The sequence below is a fragment of the Humulus lupulus genome, chromosome X (assembly GCF_963169125.1).
Source record: "Humulus lupulus chromosome X, drHumLupu1.1, whole genome shotgun sequence".
NCBI lineage: Eukaryota > Viridiplantae > Streptophyta > Magnoliopsida > Rosales > Cannabaceae > Humulus > Humulus lupulus.
The window spans coordinates 189,173,581-189,193,115 of record NC_084802.1 but is presented as its reverse complement, the minus strand read 5'-3'; positions in this window follow the sequence as shown (position 1 = coordinate 189,193,115).

The window sequence follows — 19,535 nt, the reverse complement described above, 5'->3', positions numbered from 1 at the left end:
GCAATATTAAAAACTATGGTAAATGTGAAACATGTGTTAAGGCGAAAATGATTAAGAAACCATTTCCTAGTGTAGAAAGATCATCTAATTTACTAGATTTAATCCATAGTGATCTTTGTGAATTAAATGGTGTTTTAACTAGAGGTGGTAAACGGTATTTTCTTACTTTTATAGATGATTTTAGTAGATATACCTATGTGTTCCTTTTAAAGCATAAAGATGAAACTTTTGATACTTTTAAATTGTATAAATTAGAAGTTGAAATCAACTAAATAAAAAGATTAAGGTGCTAAGAAGTGATAGAGGAGGAGAGTACTTATCTAATGAATTCAATACATTTTGTGAAGAAAATGGTATAATTCATGAGTGCACTGCACCTTATACACCATAACACAATGGTGTTGCCGAAAGGAAAAATAGGACTTATCTAGAGATGATAAATTCTATGTTGGTGTTTTCTAAGTTGAACTTCAACTTATGGGGTGAAGCGTTTTTAACCGCTTGTCACATTCTTAATCGAATACCGATGAAGAAAAATGAGATATCTCCATATGAGTTATGGAAACGAAGAAAACCCAACATAGGGTACTTCAAAGTGTGGGGGTGTCTTGCATATTGCAAGAAAAACGAACCTAATAGAACAAAGTTAGGTTCAAGAGCCATAAAGTGTGCTTTTATTGGTTATGCCAACAATAGTAAAGCTTATAGGCTATTAGACTTAGAATCTAATGTTGTGATTGAATCTAGAGAAGTTGAATTTTTTGAGAATATGTTATGTAACAACAATTCTCAAGCTTCAACATCTCTAAAGGAGAATTTGTTGTATGAGAACAATTCTCAAGCTTCTACATCCAAAGTTGATTCTCAAGAGGAGAATTCTCAAAAGGATGTAAAGCAACCCTTTGAACCTAGAAGAAGTCAAAGGCTTAAAAATCATAAAAGTCTAGTAGTGGATGAGATAGATTCTCAAAGAATTTCATTCTACATGGTAGAAGGAAATAGAGAGAAAGTCATTAGGAAAATTCCTATTGTACTTCTCGTTGAGGATGATCCTACGACTTATAGAGAAGTTATGCAATCGAGAGATAGTGCAGTTTGGAAAGAAGCCATCAATGATGAGATGGATTCCATTCTTTCTAATAACACTTGGGAATTGGTAGACCTCCCACCGGGGTCTAAGCCAATTGGGTGTAAGTGGGTATTTAGGAGAAAATACCACACTGACAACACTATCCAAACCTTTAAAGCTTGATAAGTAGCTAAAGGGTTTAGGCAAAAAGAGGTTATCGATTATTTTGATACCTATGTGCCTGTTGCAAGAACAACTTCTATAAGAATTTTGTTCGCTTTAGCTTCTATACACAACTTGTATGTTCATCAAATGGATGTCAAAACAACATTCCTTAATGGTGACCTCAATGAGGAGGTCTATATGGAACAACCCGAAGGGTTTGTCCTACCAAAATATGAACATAAAGTTTGTAGACTTGTAAAATCCTTATATGGATTGAAACAAGCTCCTAAGCAATGGCATGAGAAATTTGATCAAGCCATCATGTCTAATGGGTTTAGACATAACAATGAAGACAAGTGTTTGTATCCCAAAACTTGTAAGGGATATGTAATCATTGTTTGCTTATATGTGGATGACATGCTTATTCTAAGTAATAGCATGAAAGGGATAGAAGAAACGAAGAGGTTTCTATCATCAACCTTCAAGATGAAAGATCTTGGAGAAGTTGATACCATACTCGGTATCAAAGTAAAGAAACATAGTGGGGGGTTTTGCGTTAGGGCAAGCCCACTATGTTGAGAAAGTATTGAACAAATTTAACCATCTCAAGGTTAAATATGCCAATACTCCATTCGATCATAGTGTAAACCTAGAGAAGAATGAAGGAAGAGCGGTGGCTCAATTGGAGTACGCTAGTGTTATAGGGAGTCTAATGTACAATGGTACCACTGCAGGTGGCACAATAGGGGCAGCACTCCTTGATGGAGCCTGCTGTCGCAGAATTCGAATCTGCTCATCCTAGCTCTATAGTCGTGCTTGCATGTCTGCCATAAGTTGCTGCCAATTCTCACGGACTGGCGGAGGGGTCTGGCCCTGGTCATCATCTCTAGTCTCAAACCTGATGTCAGCTAGTCACGTAGATTTTCTTAGATGCATAGTTATCCAAGTCAATCTGCAATCAACTACTCGGCAGTCAGACTATGATGACAGGGTAATAATCCTTCCATGATCCACCATTAGAACCCCAAACATTCACAAACAATCAGAATATAACAGTTCATCCAAATATTCATCTATATATTCATTCACATGCATAGCAGTGCTGATAAGCATGCCTCAATATCATCATGAAATAGTCAAGGGCCATGCCCTATCAGTATCTCATACTCCCTATTAATCAGGCAGATATCAACAGTCATATCTCATTCAGATCATTTAAACATATAGTCATGTATACACAGTTACCAAACCCTGAGTCGAGCTTGTCTTTCGCGACGAATGTACATGTCCAGCCAGTCTTTAGGAACCCTTAAACCTAGGACGCTCTGATACCAAGTTGTACGCCCTGGATAGCCAAGACCATTACACTGTGTGTTTATAAAAGTGCATGACTTGCTAATCAAGTCATTTAATTTGAAACGTGTTACTGAAACTACAGTTGAACTAGGGTTAAAGATTTTGGTCTCAAAAGCTTCATTTCTTATAAACAAACATGTTCTTTACATGAGATCCCAAAATTAGTAAAGTTAAAAGACAGCCTACAAAATTTTAGGATTAAAATACAGTTATTAGCCACTCTAAGGCAAAACAGACAATTAAGCTTTTCTCGTCCTATATCACTCCTCGGCCGTGGCGACCGATCAGTTGACTATGTACATTCAGCCCCGCAGCTCTCCATCTCAGGATTGGTCCAACTTGCCTTTGCCTTTACCTGCTCCATGTAGCACTCGTGAGCCAAGGCCCAGCAAGAAAACACAATAACAGAGCATAATCATTAAGCAAAACAAGCCTCCCCACATCGAGCCAAACCTTCCCAAAACTCAATCAAACCTCAACAAAACTTCAAAACAAGCCTCCCCACATCCTCAACTCATCCCATAAGTCCCAACCACACAAAACTCAATCACATGCACCCCAAATCAAGGAATTCACCATAGCTGAACCTAGAGCCCAAAAACTCAACAGGAAAAACAACTGAAACCACAAAATTCAAGTGACCAAGATCAGAGCTTCTTACCTTAAATAGAGAAGTTCAACCTTAGGCTATCCTCTACTCTCCCTTAGCTTTCACCCCTCAAAGCTTCAGTCTCAACTCCCTAGAATTCCCACCAAAACTCAACTCAAAATCCATATTTACATTAGAACCAGAAACTGAAAAAAAAAACCTTAAACCTTACCTCAAATGGATGGTCTACTCTTGATAACTCCTCAAAACAAACCAAGGACCCTAGCCTCAAGCTCCTGTACAGACTCTCCCTGAGTTACAGCTCCAAATTCCTTCAAGAAATGAGGAAGAAACCTAAACCGAAAGGGAGAAGAAATGACTCTTGTTTTCCTTCTTTCTTTTTCTTCTTCTTTTCTTTTCCTTCAGCTTCCTTCAAATTCTAGACTTTCCACTAAGGCATAAAGTAGACTTAACTCTTATCCCTTATAAGTCAAATGACCATAATACCCTCCCATTAAATTTAAGCCCTTAATCCTTCCAAGGGCATTCTGGTCATTTGCTCCCAATTCCCGCTAATTCTTCGAGTGTCTCTAATATTTACCGCTTACTTCCCGACACCTAACTAATCACCAATTATATTCCTCAATATCAAAATAGACCCCAATATATTCTCTAAATTCCCTTAAATACCCCCAAGCTCACCCCGAGCCTAGTATAAATCCCCGCCGTGACTTTTTCGCTAAACTGCTTACTAGGATCGCCACAAGTCACAAATTACAAATATATCCACATAATAATGTGGTCTCAACAATTTATCACAATTATTTACATTTATGCCCTCAACGGGCTAAAATTACGAATATGCCCTTCTAACCTAATCAGGGCCTACATGCATACTAATACACATAGTCATGCATCTTAGATATTCAAGTAATCATATAACATGCTTTTAATCATTAAATCACATATAATCTAGTTATGCCCTCCCGGCACACTAATCAAGGCACTTAAGCCTTATTAGTGAATTTGAGTCGTTACACTATCAACACAAAAACATTTGTTATGAGATATTTTCAAATATTTTCCCAATTGACATGGTTCACACTTACCAGAAGAATGTTTACCCAATTTTGGCACTCCATGAACTGGACCTACACTATCAATTTTTCTCAAATTTTCAAAATCCACATGACCATGTTTTTCATGACACAAATTAGTATCACTCCTTCTATTTGTGTGACAAGTGTGTGATTGAGATTATGTGTAACAATAATCAATAGATTTATAACCCTTCAACACACAATTTCCATCTTGGTCAAGCACAAAACAATTATCATGAGAAAAATTTACAGACAAGTCTTGGTCACAAATTTGATTTATACTAATTAAATTAGTTTTTAGTTCATCAACCAAAAGAACATCTTGCAACTTTGGTAGTCCCTCAGAATTTAGAGTGCCACTACCAAGTACTGTAACGCCCTACTTCCTTAGAGCCGTTACTAAGTGAGTTTTTAAGACGAAACAGTGTGCAATGAACTCGCTAACCGAGGTTTTGAACAAAAGTGTGACTAATTAAAAGTTAAGGCTATAATCTTTGAAAATGCATCGTTTCATTAAAACTTCTATCATTTAACATTTGGGATCCCAAAAATAAGGTTTGAAAACTAATTACCTCTTGAAATAAGGTTACGGTTAAGAAATCATAAAATCATAGATTATTACAGCCATTTTCGAATAAACCCCCAACCAAAGCAGTCGGGCAGGCCAAACATGTACGCGTCGCTTCACGCTCTCCGTACTCATGGTTGGTTGACTCAGTCTTTGCCCTACCTGCAACACGGAGCACCCGTGAGCCGAAGCCCAGCAAGAAAACTCATGCAGAACATACATATGCAAATATATATGGTTAATCATATCAGATAATCCACAAATAAACAAGTCAACCATTAGACTAAGCAAACACGGCCATGCCGCCCCAGAGCCTTACCGAAGCCTGGGGTATCGGTTCTCACCGCGAGGATAACTCATGTATCCCTTGGGTCCCACCTTGATTATAGCATAACACATGTATCCACCGGGCCCCGCCCTGACTATAGCATCCCATGTGCTAGGTGTTACTTTCGGCCCACGGCCGCCTCGGCCTACGCCGTACTCGGCCCCACGGCCGCCCCGGCTTACGCCGTACTCGGCCCTTGCCGCTCATTTCATCATAATCACATATATAGTACATTCGAAATAAACATTCACACACATCACGATTCATTTCAGGTTAAACATTTACACATAATACAATCCGGGGCCATGCCCTACAATCATCTCATCATGCAACATGCAATATAGGGCCATGCCCGACAATCACACTATGGGCCCACGCCCTATCCTACGGGTGTTACAGTTTTCTTACCCGTATCCCTTGCTTTCCGATGCACTACAGTCACGAGCACGATCCACTAGCACGAGCCTCCCCGAAATCCTAGTCACAACACACAAAAGACACTTTTAACAACCTTAAATGAGCTTCCAGGCCAAGTTCTAGTACTCGGAACGTTGAAATTCACCAAACATGGTAAAAGACTCAACCCCGAGCACCCTAGGTTAAATTCCCAAGCCTAAATTCTCAAAATCCCAAAATTCCTTAAGCGCCGCGGCATGGCCCAACCATGCCGCGGCATGGCCCCCAAACAGAGCCACAAAATGCCCAGAAACAGGTAAGGGCCGCGGCCCTACAAGGACCATGCCGCGGCCCGCCCTCCATCCTCAGCACAACTTAGCCTTCAAGGGCCGCGGCCCTCCAAGAACCATGCCGCGGCCCGACCCTTCGAACCCAGAAAAACCCACCATTTTCAAGCTTAAAACCTCACCTTAAGCCATCCCAAAGCTCCCAAATCAAAACCAATTAATAATCACAACATTAGGATGGTTTAAACAACACAATTCCACCAAAATCCAACCTAACACTCACCAAGATCCCAATTCCAAATTTCTGAAATTTCAAACCTAAAACACAAAACCAACCATGGAAATTCTCAATTTCAACCATCAAACTTTAATTTAAACCTTACCTCAGATGTAGAATCATTTCCCAAAGGATCCCATGACCTATCTTCAAAGTTTCAAGCCTCAAACTCCACCTTGAATATCAAAATCCATAAACATTCACAACCCAAAAAAATCTCAAAATTTAACTTGAGAAAAAGAATTAATTGCTTACCTTTACCCTGATTTGTTCTTGATTAACTCTTGAGCTAAACCTCCAAATCCCACCATCAATTTTCAGAAATTCAAGCTTGATTTCTCCTAAGATTTCTGTGGATTTCATGAAAGAAAGAGGAAGGAAAGAAGAAGAGGAGAGGGTGGAGGCTGGGTCGGTTTCTCTAAGTCTCCAAATGGTTTATTTGTTTTGTTTTTATAACTTAAGCTGGTTACCTCAAGGTTCGGGGTACCAAAATATCCCCGAGGCAAAAATGGTAAAATCCCCCAGTATTCCCGCCTAGACATCCTAACCTCAAATATATCTCAAATTATTTATTTTCATAACCCAATATCAAAATACTCCTTGACTTGTCCAAAGTCAATCATAATGCCCCGTTGTGACTTTTCCCCGCTATCCAGCTCTAGGATCGCCTCGTGCCGAAAGTTATAAATCACGGATATACCCACATACCACTGTGGCCTCAACTATCATCACATATTAATACAGTTATGCCCAACATGGCCAAAATTACAATTATGCCCTTCTAACACAATCTGGGCCTACATGCATACTAATATACATAGTCATGCATCTCAAATAATCAAATAGTCACATAACACGCTTTAAATCATAACCATGCATTTAACTCATAAAATCACACATAAATCCCAACATGCCCTCCTGGCACACTAATCAAGGCCCTTAAGCCTTATTAGCGATTTTGGGTCGTTACAAGTACCTTACAAGACTTACCATCTCCAAATGTGACTTCCCCATTTTTAAAATTCTTGAAGTCAGTGAGTATGCTTTTGCTACCTGTCATATGCCTAGAACAACCACTATCAAAATGCCAAGAGTTAAAAGCACATGTTCTAAGACAAGTAAATGCAGCAAGACATTTGAATTCATTTTTATTCACCAAAACTTTCTTAGGTGGTGTCATTTTCTTCGATGACATTTGTCTCAAATTACCATGATGATTAAAATAATTATTTTGGTGAAAATTCATCAAGGTAAAACATTTAGGTCGGATATGACCTTTCACTCCACAGAAATGGAAAATTGGAATAAAATGACCAGTTTTTTTTTATTCTGGAAATTTCCGGTCTGTTTTTCATGTGTTGTGACAAATTGGGAAGATAAGACCACATGAGTCTGAGTTGTTCCTATAGAAGGTTCAGTCGTCGAAACAACAAGAAGATTTCCATAAATAAAAATTGTTTTTCCTTTAGGCTTAGATCCATTTGATCCTAACCTAGAAAAATCACAAGCTTTTTGATCCGCAAACAGAACATCATCCAAAACCATAGATCTATGATTAAGCATTTTTACACCTTTATCAATTTGATCAACTTCATTAGACAAATGTTTGATTTCAGAATCTTTAGCAACAATATCAATTTCATATTTTTTAACAAGAGAGTCAAGTTCTTCATTTATCTTCTTGAGAACTTTGTTATTGTTTGCCATCAAAGAATTATCTGAACACACTTTCAACCATTGATCATACATGTTTTTGTATGATTTTTTCAAGGAATCCTCATCAAAATCGGATTCATCCGAATCACCACGAGAACCTTCATCTGTTGAAATAGTATTATTTAAACAAACAAGGTTCTCATTCACCTACACAGAAAGAGGTAAGCAAGAAAAAAATAGAAGTTAAGGCAAGATTAGAATTTTCTTCCTCATCACTACTTTCAAAGTCCTGGTCACGAGTATCTCGAGTAGTCGTCAATGAAAATGACAAAATACTCATAACCACCCATCACTTGAATATTCAACGGTCCACAGACATCTGAATGAACCAAACCTGGTGGTTCTATGGCCCTTTCTCCTTTTGTAGGGAATGGACGCCTGATCATTTTACCCTCGAGACAAGATTCGCAGATAGGTAGGTCACCCATTGTGAGTTCCTTCAAAGGCCCAGCCTTTGTTAGTATTTTGATCCTATCATAGTTAATATGACCAAGTCGAAGATGTCGAAGATACGTCATGTTATCGTTATCGATCTTTTGTCGTTTGGCGGTCCTAGATCTAGCTACCTTAAATAACTAGTTATTGAAAGCGGAGGGTTTGATAGGTCATAAATGGTATAGCCCAATTTCCATACATCCAACACACAATTCATATCCATTCAATAAAATGGATATATTAAAACTTGTGAAAGTTACAGCAAAATGTTGTTGATGTAATAAAGAAACTGAAATTAAATTCCGACTAAAGTTTGGAATAAAATAAACATTATTTAAAACTAAATATTTATTTCCAAAATTTAGACGAGCTTGTCCTCTTGCTTCAACGTTCACGAAAGCTCCATTTCTGACTCTAAGCTTTAGCTCGCCTTCCTTTACTGGTGTCCAGTTGCTAAGTAGCTACAAAGAAGTGCATACATGGTTAGTGGATCCAGAATCTATAATCCATACAAAATTATCGTCTTCCAAAACACATACATCCAAGGCAAAAGATTGACAATTACCTTGGGTTCCTCTAGAATTGAGAGTTGGGCAATCCCTTTTCCAATGCCCAGTCTCCTTGCAGTGGAAACATGCTCCTTTGGATTTCTTAGCAACAGGTTTTTCCCCAGCTGGTTTTGCAGTAGCTGTTGCCTTGGCCTTCTTGTTCTTTCTCTTATTTTTCTTGTTGCTCTTCGAGGATGAAGCTAAGTTGGCTTCTTCAGGAGCGACCTCAATAGCTACTACAGGCTTCTTATCTTGTCCCTTACTTTGTCCCCCATTGATACCTTCAAAAATTTGAAGCTCGTTCATGAGTTGAGTCATTCTGTATTTCAGTTTGTTAAGTAGTTGGTGGTGAATGGAAGAAAACTGGGAGCAAGACTATTCAGAATAAGCCCCACTTGAGTTTCCTCATCTACTCCATACAATTTTCCCTCTTGAAAGTAGTTCGTCATCTTGATGAAGTGATCACGAACATGCATTCCAGGTGCCATCCTGCTATTAGCATACTTATTCGTTGCCTCGAAACGAGCTTGTCCAAATTTGTGTCCGAACATTTCCTAAAGTTGCTCCATGATTTCATAGGCAGTTTCAGCGTCCTCTAGCTTCATCCTTAGCGTGTCTGGCATGCTAGCTAGCATGTACACCTTGGCTTTGTTGTTGGCAGCGAGCCAACACTCGTACTTCTCCCTTGATTCTCTTGAAGATAAATCACCAAGGACGTCGGGGCAAACTTCAGTCATAACAAACTTGGAGTTGTCGCCGATCAACACAATGTTGATGTTTGACTTCCATTTGGGAAAATTCTCTCTAGTTAGAAGTTCCTTGGAGAGAAGGGAGATAATGAGATTCGACCTAGAGCTACAATTATCAATAAGTAGAAATCAATGCATTGTTTAACAAACATTTAATCACATAAATATTCATAAATAGATCAAACATATAAAATATGCATAGATATGTAAAATACTAAAAAACGCATATCTATTATTTCTAAAATATTATAGTAGGCATGAATCACAAATTCACTTAGTTAAATAGAGTAAACATCTCAATTAATAATAGTAAAAAACTATTATTAATAACATTCCTATTCGATCAAAGTCACGAAATCCAATTATTTCGAACTTTATGAGCTAAACCCACGGTTTCGATTATTATAGACTTGTTTCTCATAGTCACCGTAGGGATGAGTCTATAAGGCTTTAATCTATAACTATCTATCCTAAGACATTTAATGTAATGACCCAACTAATTCTAAATCTTTGGACCATTAAAACTACTATACATAGACATTATTTTCGAGAAAACACACATAAGAAATATTCACATCTTTATTAAAAAATCTAAAGTAAATGTTGAAATACATAAATGAATGGTATGGAATCCCATTGTTTGAAAATAAAACATAACTTTAAACTTAAATGAAATTGTTTACAAAGATAAATGCGGAAAATACATAAAAACATAATAAAAAGATTAAAAATAACGTCGTCCTCGAATCCTTCATGAAGTCCATCGAATCTCTTCATCATTAATACACAAACCAAGATGCTATAAAACATATATTCTATAAACTACAATGGCCATCATACCTCTTGGGGCTTGTTAACTAAGCAAGTCATATGCCCATAGATATAGATTTGCGGGGCTTGCTAGCCAAGCAAGTCATATGCCCATAAATTTTGGGGGCTTGCTAGCTAGACAAGTCATATTCCCAAGGACTATATACTATACATAATGTAAACATAACATAACAATCATAAGATTACATAACATAAGCATATCATATAAACCTATAGAATTATATCCTATTTTCCTTACCAAAACCGGGATATGAGAACAAAGACGAGATTTGGAACACTCCTAAAACCAACAATAAGAATGGTGAGTATTTCTAAAGATAAGAGATGATAAACAAAAGAACTAAACCACCAAGATGAAGCTTACCGAAAAGAAACCTTAAGTTCAAATAACTTAAATACCTAACCAAGAATTGAAAACAATGAGTTAGGATCTGAATGAAAACTAAAGAATTAAACTGAAATGAACTTAAGATTAGGAATACCTTTGAATGTACTAGAACCAAACTACACCTCGATATTGAAAAACACACTATTTATCTTACTTCCCAAGTGTTTATAAAGCTTAAGATGATAAAGCTTATATCCCAACCCAAGTGTTTATCACTCTATAATAATCCTAGCAGCTTGAAGGCTCTGAACGCAACTTGAAGAATGAGAGAAATGGCTGGGTACTAGGTCCTATTTATATAGTTCAAGGAGTGAACTACCTCCTTTTAGCTTGGATAAAAATAATGAGTATTAATTGAAAAATATTTGAATATTCGTTCAACAGGTGCTTAAGACTCGGTCAAAACTTTCAGAGGCTAGTCAAGAGGTTAAGGAATGAATCAAGCTCGGTTTCAACAAAGTTTGAAATTATGGCCCTAGGGCCGACATATCGCCCATCATAGGCGATATATCGCCTGGGATTATGTCCCGAGTGCTCGTTGTTTTGTTTGTGCGAAGTTGACATGTTTTTCGTATTCCCCGCGTGGTGATATATTGGCATACGTTGAAATATTAGACACGTATTTGCACTTTTTCAGCTTAATTTGAATTGGTTAATCAGGTTTGACTGAGTCATAATACGATTTTAAAGTTGTTGGCAGGTCCTACAGTTTTTAAATATTTCTTTTATAAAACTATTCATCAAAAATACTTAATTCCTTAATGTTATACCCAAAAATTGGATAATGCATTCTAGGAGAGCTAAGGGGAGTGGTCCTAGGAGACCCCAAGAGAGTGATCCTAGGAGAACCCAAGGATGAGGTCCGAGGAGAACTCAAGAAAGTGGTCTTAGGAGACCCCAAGGAGAAAGTGGTCCTAGGAGACCCCAAGGAGGATGTGGTCCTAGGAGACCCCAAGGGTGTGTTTGAGGTAAGCCTCCCAAGGTTTCCTAAGTGTTGGCTCGAACGTGTCTAAGGTAGGTAGCTAAGGAGGAGGAGTCCCATGCAAGTCAAGAGTGGAGACTTAGTTTTGACAAGGAGAGCCTACACAATGTCCGATCGAACATAGTTGGGAGATGCTAAAGGAGAGTGCCTCAGACTTGTCCAAGGTGAGGTGCCAAGGAGGATGCCTCGGACCACCTTGGTCCGAGGAGAGCCAAGCTTGTATCACCTTGGTCCAAGGAAAGCTTGAAGGAGTAATCAACATGCACAAGTCCTACCACCATGCACGTTCGACCAGCACTTGCATGGGTAGTCAGTAGGAGGTGGATCAATTAGCTAGAGGAGACTAAGTCAAGGTTCCCAGAGACAGCTTCAAAAACATACGCGGGAATCTCTCATTCCTCACTTAAATTGGGGAATTAGTTATATTTTAAATATTTCTTGTAATATAAATATAAGATGAATAATAAAATATCCCTATCTAAAGGGGATATCAGTTGAGTATCCCAGGCCTATAAATAGAGGGCTTATGGGATTAGAGAGGGGTCTTCTGCTTCTTCTTTCTAGAGAGAGAAAATTGGGATTGTGTATTCTAGAGAGAGAAAGTGCTGATATTTGAGAGAACTCTTGTATTTTCACAATCTGTACTGAAGAAACTCAGTTGGCTCAGTCCATCTGATCTTGAGTACAGATATATAAATCACAACTCTAAGTGGATTAGACTATTACCGACAATCGGGGCTGAACCACTATAAAAATCTCTTGTGTGTTATTTATTTTCTTTATTATACCGTCTGTGTCGTTTACATTCTCTTGAAGGCTTGTCGTTATTGACGTTCTCACGTTGTTGGCTAAAAACGCAGTCAACTGCCTTTCTCCTACCTCGTCCCAATGTAACGGCGATCGGCACCTTCTTCCATAAAGTAACTCATAAGGTGCCATCCCGATCGTTGACTGGTAGCTATTGTTGTAGGAGAATTCTATCAGCAGCAAGTACTTACTCCATGATCTTCTGAAATCTGTATGGTACGCTCGGACTGACCGTTTGTTTGAGGATGAAAAGTTGTACTAAGACTTAACTTAGTACCCATGGCTTGCTGTAAGCTTCCCCAAAATCTCGATGTAAACACCGATCCTCTATCGGATACTATTGTCTTAGGGATTCCATGCAACCATACTATTTCTTGGACATAAATGTCTGCGTATTGATCTGTTGTGTGTGAAGACTTAACAGGCAGGAAATGAGCTGACTTGGTTAGTCTATCTATTACTACCCAAGCCGAATCATGTTGCTTATTCATTTGTGGCAAACCCGTCACGAAATCCATGGCTATATCGTCCCATTTCCATTCTGGTATGTTAAGTGGTTGCAATAAGCCTGCAGGTCACTGATGTTCTGCTTTCACTTGCTGGCATACTAAACATTTAGACACAAATTTCGCTATATCCTTCTTCATTCCTGGCCACCAATATATTTCCTTAATGTCGTGAGTCATCTTGGTCGACCCTGGGTGAACTGAGTATGGGGTATTGTGCGCTTCTTCTAAAATCTTCATCTTAATCCTTTGATCATTTGGCACGCATACCCGATCCTTATATCTCAATAACCCTTGACCTGATATTGAGAAATATGTGGCCTTACCTTCTCTAACTGCATCCATATGTGCTATTAATGTGTCATCATGTCATTGCCCAATCCTTATTTCTTCTAACAGACTTGACTGGATAGACAAGTTAGCCAGATTACCAATGACTACTTCTATCACGGCACTAATCAGCTCCTACTGTAGTGGCTTTTCTATTCCGTCTAGTGCTGTTAGACTTCCATAACTCTTCCTACTTAGTGCACCAGCAACTATGTTTGCCTTTCCCAGGTGGTATAGGATTTCGCAATCATATTCCTTCACTAGTTCTAACCACCTGCGCTGCCTCATGTTGAGCTCCTTCTAAGTGAAGAAATACTTTAAGCTTTTGTGGTCTGTATAAATCTCACACTGAACTCTGTAAAGATAATGGCGCCAGATTTTCAACGCAAAGACCACTGCTACCAACTCCATATCGTGTGTTGGATAGCGTTGCTCATACTCCTTCAGCTGCCTTAAGGCGTAGGCTATCACCTTGTCATTCTGCATCAGCACACAACCCAACCCTTGCTTTGACGCATCACAGTAGACTACAAACTTGTCGTTAGGTGTCGATACACAAAGTACTGGTGTTGAGCATAGCTTATCCTTAAGCAACTGGAAGCTCTCTTCACACTTGTCAGTCCAGTTGAACCTTTGTTGTTTCCGGGTCAGGTTGGTGAGCAGAGTGGCTATCTTAGAAAAGCCATCTACAAACCTCCGATAATAACCTACTAATCCCAGAAAGCTTTTTACCTCTGATGCGTTCTTTGGTCTTGGCCAATCCTTCACAGCCTCCACCTTAGATGGGTAACTGCAACTCCGTCCTTGGATACAATGTTCCCGAGGAATGCTACTTGCAAAAGCCAAAATTCGCACTTCTTGAACTTAGCGCAGAGTTGATGCTCCTTTAGTCGTAACAAGGTCATCCTTAAATGTTCCTCGTGCTCGAGTTCGTCCTTTGAGTACACCAAGATATTGTCGATGAATACTACGAAAAATTTATCCAAGTAGTCCTTAAAGACCTTATTCATTAAATCCATAAACGTGGTTGGAGTGTTGGTAAGATCAAAAGACATAACTAAAAACTCGTAATGCCCATAACAAGTTCTAAAAGCTGTTTTAGGAATATCCTCTTCCCGCACCTTGAGCTAATGATACCCGGACCATAAATCAATCTTTGAAAACACGGTCGCACCTCTGAATTGATTGAACAAGTCATCAATTCGGGGTAGCGGGTACTTATTCTTAATCGTCATCTTATTCAGCTTGCGATAATCTATGCACATCTGCATGCTTCCGTCCTTTTTCTTCACAAATAGAACCGGTTCTCCCCATGGGGAATGAATCGATCTAATGAAACCCAAGTCTAAGAGTTCTTGTAGCTGCGTCTTCAACTCCTTGAGTTCGGTAGGTGCCATTCAGTATGGTGCCTTGGAGATAGGCTCGATGCCAGGTACTAGTTCGATTATGAAGTCAATTTCCCGAGTTGGCGGCAACCCTGGTAAGTCGTCAGGAAATACTTCTAGAAATTCCTTTACAATGCAGACGTCTTCAACTTTTAGTGGCGTTTCCTTTACCACATTCGTGACGCTAGCTAAGTATGCTTAACATCCTTTTTCTATCATCCTCTGGGCTTTGAGAGATGATATAAGTGGTGTGCGTAGTCCTGAAACTTGTCCCATAAAGCACAGTCTCTGGCCGTCAGGAGTCTCGAACGTCACTTTCTTGCGTTTGCAGTCGATGGTTGCACCATGCCTTGCTAGCCATTCCATTCCCAGTATCATGTCGAAGTCTTTGATCTCCAGCTCTATCAGGTCTCCTTCTAATTCTACGTCCTCAATCTTGATCGGTACGCCTCATACTATCCATGATGATAGAACTACTTTGCCCGAAGGCAACTCTGTTACAAACCTAGTTCTAAATCTTTCACAAGGTTTGTCTAGTTTTTCTATCATTCCTAACGAGATATATGAATGAGTGGCTCCTGAATCAAATAATACAGAACATACATTATTGAGGATAGAAACCTGACCTGTAACCACTTTATTGCTAGCATCAGCTTCTCCTTGGGTTAAGGCAAATACCCTGGCAGGAACCATCTTGTTGTCCCTTTTCTCCTCTGTCTTAAGCTGGGGACATTCTCTCTTCCGGTGTCCTTCCTGACCACATTTGTAGCATCCATTGGTGTTCGCACGACATTCACCAGGATGTTTCTTTTGGCACTTAGCACATTGTGGGTATTCTACATAACTCGACCTATTACTTCCATTATTCGTTTGTGCCCTTTTATTGTTATCGGACTGCTTGTTGTCAGGATTCCGTCTCTTCTGACCATTACTATTGTTGCTGGACTGATTGATGTTGTTGTTGTGATTGTTGTTCCGACCATTCTGAGGTTGACTCTGCTGTTTAGGCTCAGGTTTACTGGCCTCCTCTTTACTAACATTCGCCTGAAGCCTTTCTACTTCTATTGTTGTTTCTAGAACATCGGCATAGGTAGTATTTCCCGGGTTTGGTAGCTTAACCCCTAGCTCAATCTTTGGTCGAAGTCCTCTAACGAACTTGGTCACCCTCAGAAATTCAGTTAGAACCATTTCTGGTGCAAACTTGGCTGATCGGTCGAACTGCAGAGCATATTCTGCTATTGATAAACTCCTTTGCTTCAGACCAGCAAACTCTTCGACCCTTGAAGCGATGACTGCTGAATTGTAGTACTTTTTGTGGAACAGATCCACAAATCTGGTCCAAGTCATGGTGGCAACATCGTGAGTCTGCTGAGACGAAACACATGATATACGGTCCTCATTGTCGAGATTCACGTGCGTTAGGATCGGCTCCACATTTCTGAGCCATTCTTCCGCCTCGAAGGGTTGTGTTGTCCCTTCAAAGTTCAGAGCGTGTTGCTTACGAAACCGCTCATAAATTGGCTCCATGTGCTGAGCTGGGTATGGCGCATAGTTCGCCATTGGCCATCTCCCATATGGACCAACTTGTAGGGGTGCTGGGGCCATTTTCTGAGGCTGTGGTTGCGACGGAGGCTGAGTCTGAGGCTGAGCCTGTTGTCGTTGTTTCTGCAGTAATTCCTCAACTTGCTGTCGTAGTCTGGCAATTTTCGCAATGCTGTCAACCGGCGGCGACGCATTTTGGTTAGCAGTAGTACGCACTCCTCTTCTGCGAACCGAAGGGGCTTCATTGCTCTTAGGAGTGGCGGTGGAGGCACTGACATTGGTGCGAGTAGACCTTCTGAGCGACATCTTTAGCAGAGTTCTAACAGTTCAGAAAAACATGTTAGAACTCTACCCTAATAGGCTCTAAGGCAAAAACTTAATCTAAACAAACATAACTCTGACCTATTAATTATGATTTCTTATGAAAATTATATAAGCCTTCTTTATCATTAGAGTGGGTTTCTATCCTTAGAAAAATAAGCCATCTTTATTATTTTCTAAGTCTGTTTCTATCCTATATGACTAAATTCTCAGGCTCGAAACTTGTCGTTGTTCCCAAAATACCCCTAGGTGCTTCCCGAGTCGGGTATTCGACCTCGTTGTGACTTTCTAGCTAAAATGCTCCCCAGGACTGTCTCGGATCATGCATCACAAATATATCACCACTCACACATGGTAAAGGTCATAATATACACAAATATTGCATTTATGCCCTCAATGGGCTAAAATTACAAACATGCCCCTAATAACCAAATGGGGTCCACATGCATATTTAATTCACCTAAACATGCATTTCTAATCACATACTCATCAAATTCACACATTAATATAATAAATCACTTATTGCCCTCCAGGCACGCTAATCAAGGTCCTAAGCCTTATTAGCAAATTTGGGACGCTACAATGACTATGTCCAAAACTTCAAACCACGCAGCAAAGTAGTGTTAGAGGAGATGGTTGAAGAATTGACTCCAACCAATGTTCCATTGTCATCAACGCGAGTTGATGATGAAATTTCCACTCTTCATGTCCAACCGATGCAAGTCGATTTAAATGAAGAAAGTACCACTATTCCTGAGCAAATAATCACAAAGCCTCATCGTAGTGGGAGGGTTTCTAGGAACCTAGTTTGCAATGGTTTGGATGGTGAAACCAATATGGTTGTTGGTGACACTAGTGACGATGATCCATTGTCTTTCAAATAGGCAATGGCTTGCCCTGAAAAGGAACTATGGCTCAAAGCCATAAAATAGGAAATGGAGTCCATGTACTCAAACTCTGTCTGGGATCTTGTGGAAGCACCTAGTGACTTTAGGGCCATTAAGTGCAAGTGGATCTACAAGAAGAAATGAGGTATTGATAAAAATATCAAAACTTATAAAGCTCGATTAGTGGCAGAGGGTTATACCCAAAGAGAAGGCGTGGACTATGAGAAAACTTTTAGTTTGATAGCCATGCTCAAGTCCATTCGCAGCCGCTCTCGACTATGAGATCTGGCAAATGGACGTCAAGACAACTTTTCTTAATGGGATGCTTGACGAAGTCATTTATATGGATCAGCCAGAAGGATTTAAAGTAGCTGGACAATAAGGAAAAGTTTGCAAGTTGAATAGGTCTATTTATGGACTTAAGCAAGCTTTTCGTTCCTAGAATCTTAGGTTTGACGAAATAATCAAAACTTATGGCTTTGAACAAAATATTGATGAGCCTTGTGATTACCAAATGAAGACAAATCAAATAGTGGTATTCCTGGTTCTTTATGTAGATGATATCTTACTCATTGGAAACAATGTTAAGAAATTTTCAAATGTGAAAAATTGGCTGAACACTCAATTCCAGATGAAGGATTTGGGTGAAGCAAGTTATGTTCTAGGTATCGATATCATTAGGGATAGAAAGAACGGACTCTTAGTTGTATCTCAAGCAGCTTACATTGATAAAGTGCTTGGACGTTTCTCAATGACAAATTCCAAGAAAGAACATCTACTGTCTTGCCATGGAATTCTTATTTCGAAGAAGCAGTCTCCCCAGACTCCTGAAGAGGAAGATGCAATGAGAAAAGTTACTTACACATCTGCAGTTGGAAGTCTGATGTATGCTATGTTGTGTACTAAACCAGATATCTGTTATGCAGTGGGAGTAGCTAGCAGGTATCAATCAAACCCAGGACCGGAACATTGGATATCAATTAAGCATATTCTGAAGTATTTAAGGTGGACTAGGGATTATATGTTAGTCTACAAGGGTGGTATTCTGAACCATGTAGGCTACACTGATTCATATTTTCAAACTAATGTCGATGACAAGAAGTCTACTTCTAGAATGGTGTTTACCCTTGGTAGTGGAGCTGTGATATGGAGAAGCGTAAAGCAGTCTGCGATCTCAGATTCCACCATGGAGGCTGAATACATAGCTGCGTCAGAAGCAGATAAGGAAATAGTCTAGCTAAAGAAGTTATATTCAGATCTTGGTGTTATTCCAGAAATTGATAAATCGCTTGTGTTGTTTTGTGACAACACAGGGGTGATAGCTGTAACGACCCGAATTTGCTAATTGGGCTTAGGGCCTTGATTAGTGTGCCTGGAGGGCAATACGTGATTTATTATGCTTTAATGTGAATACATGATAGTGATGCATGTTTAGTGAGTTAAATGTGCATGTGGGCCCCGACTGGATATTAGGGGCGTGTATGTGGTATATGTTGTGTGTATGTGAAATGTCTGTGCAGCACGATCCGAGACAGTCTTGGGGAGCGGTTAGCCAGAGGGTCACAACGGGGTTGAGATTACGACTCGGGGCGAGTCGAGGGGTAATTTGGGTACTAGGTGTGTTATGGGATTATTGGGACATGAAAATAAATATTTGGAGATATATTTGAGGATAGAATGTCTAGGCGGGAATATTGGGGAATTTTACCATTTTGCCCTCGGGGACGTTTTGGTACTCCGAGCCTTGAGGTAACCCTTTAGATTTAAGTTAAATAAAACAAAAAGGGGGAATTAATTGGAAGCCTTGGGAAACCGACTTATACCTCTAGTTTCAGCTAAGGATAGAATCTCTCACTATATTCACCTCTCTCTTTCACTCTCTAAGGAACAACTCAATGGAAACTTGGAGAAAGCTAACTTAAGCAAGGATTTGTGCTGAGGAAACTCAGGAGCATGAAGCTTGGGGAATTGAG